The 1,875-nt window shown below is 69.7% G+C and overlaps 1 long non-coding RNA gene across 1 annotated transcript; it reads right to left on the bottom strand.

The window, feature by feature from the left end:
• Positions 1 to 354: 354 nt before the first annotated feature.
• On the bottom strand, positions 355 to 1,875 carry LOC107199584. Its single transcript, XR_001519241.1, has 4 exons — positions 1,805 to 1,875; positions 1,484 to 1,557; positions 896 to 1,010; positions 355 to 623 (listed from the first exon to the last, which is right to left on the bottom strand). It is a non-coding gene; the product is annotated as an uncharacterized LOC107199584 (long non-coding RNA).

The following is a 1,875-nucleotide window of genomic DNA, read 5'->3' as shown; positions in this document are numbered from 1 at the left end:
TGGTAACAGCTCCCCTATTCCCCCCCCATAGGGTGTGAGCTGCCCCTGGACCGACCCTGGGACGAGGGCGGGGAGAGACCCCCGGACGAGGATTTGGGGATGGTCTGAGCCCCCTCCCCAAAGATTTGGGGGTCCGACCTCTCCCCCCATAAAGATTTTCGGGGGGGTCCGAGCCCCCCGGGCCCCACAGACCCCAATAAAGCCCCCCCGAGCAGCACAAGCGGGTCCCGAGCGTCACACGGCGGGGTCAGCCCTCAGCGCCCCCTCCCCAAACAACACCCAGGGGTCCCAGGACCCCCCCAGTCCATCCCAGTCCCCCCCAATCCCCCCCAGTCCATCCCAGTCCCTCCCGGATCGTATTTCACACAGAAAATCTCCTTTATTGCCGCGTCCGCTGGGATCGGGGGGCGGTACCGGTGGGCTCCCGCGGGGGTCCTGGGGGATTTTGAGGGTCCTGGGGGGTGTCCCGGGGTTTTGGGGGTCCCGGGAGATATCCCGGGGTTTTGGGGGTCCCGGGGGGGGTTCCGGGGGTCCCTCAGCAGATCCCGCACGTTTCCCTGCGGCCGAAGCGGCGGCGCCGGGGGTCGAGGCTCCGCTCCAGCTCCTCATCCTCCTCCTGCGCCCTGCGGGGGTCGGGGGGCGTCGGGGAGGGCTGGACCCCCGGAAACCTCCCCGGGACCTCCCCGAGACTCCCCAGGATCCCCCCGAACCCTCCCCATCCACCCCAAGACCCCCGGACAGCCCCAACACCCCCCCAGAACCTCCCCGCGCCACCCCTGAAGTCCCTCCTGACACCCCCAAACCCCTCCCGGGACCCCTCAGGACCCCCCCAGATCACCCGGGACCCCTCCCCGGTGTCCTCCGGTGTCTCCCGGTGTCCCCCCGGTGTCCCCACCTGGTCTCGCGGCGGTGCCGGTCCCGCACCAGCCGGTCCCGCCGGTTCACCAGTTCCACCAGTTCCTCCAGTAAGAGCTGCTCGCGCTGGCGCTGGGCCGGGGGCTTCTGCCACTCTGGGGGCGTCCCCAAAGGTCCCCAAGAGGTCCCCAAAGGTCCCCCAAAGGTCCCCAAAACCTTCTGTCCCCCTCTGTGCTCGGCATCCGCCGTGCCCGTGTCCCCAAATGTCCCCAAGCGCTCCCGATGTTCTCCTGTCCCGCCCCACGGCCCCGCCGTGCCCTCCCCAAATGTCCCCAAATGTCCCCAAATGTCCTCCTGTCCCCCGTCCCCAATGTCCCCACGCCGCCCTTTGTCCCCCCCGTCCTCCTCTGTCCCCGATGTGTTCACAGCGACCCCCCCAATGTCCCAAATGTCCCCAGTGTCCCACCCTCTGTCTCCAGCATCCCCCAGCATCCCGTCCCCGTGTCCCAAATGTCATCCTGTCCCCTGCTCTGTCCCCAATGTCCCCTGGATGTCCCCAGTGTCCCCTGGATGTCCCCTGGATGTCCCCAGTGTCCCCTGGATGTCCCCAGTGTCCCCAGGCTCGCACCCTCTGTCCCCAGCAGCCCCCGCAGTTCCCGGCTCAGGAGCTCGAAGCGCCGCTCCAGGTCCCGCTCCTGCGCCCTGGGGGTGACACGAGGGGACACAGGGGACAAGGAGGGGTCACCAGGGCTGGCAGAGCCCCCCGCACCCCCCCAGTGTCCCCAGTGTCCCCTCGTGGCAGCCGGAGCCGGGGGAGGGGGGACAGGGAGGGGACAGAGGGGACACGGAGGGAGGGTGGCGCTGTCCCCGCGCTGTCCCCGCGGTGTCCCCGCGCTGTCCCCCGCTGTCCCCGCGGTGTCCCCGCGCTGTCCCCACGCTGTCCCCTCACAGCAGCTGCAGCTGGTCCTGTCGCCGCACCAACAAATTCCGCTGCTGCACCAGCGAGAACCAATCCCGGAG

The sequence above is a fragment of the Parus major genome, unplaced genomic scaffold, assembly GCF_001522545.3.
Source record: "Parus major isolate Abel unplaced genomic scaffold, Parus_major1.1 Scaffold1173, whole genome shotgun sequence".
Classification (NCBI taxonomy): domain Eukaryota; kingdom Metazoa; phylum Chordata; class Aves; order Passeriformes; family Paridae; genus Parus; species Parus major.
This window is presented reverse-complemented; position numbering and strand designations above follow the sequence as displayed.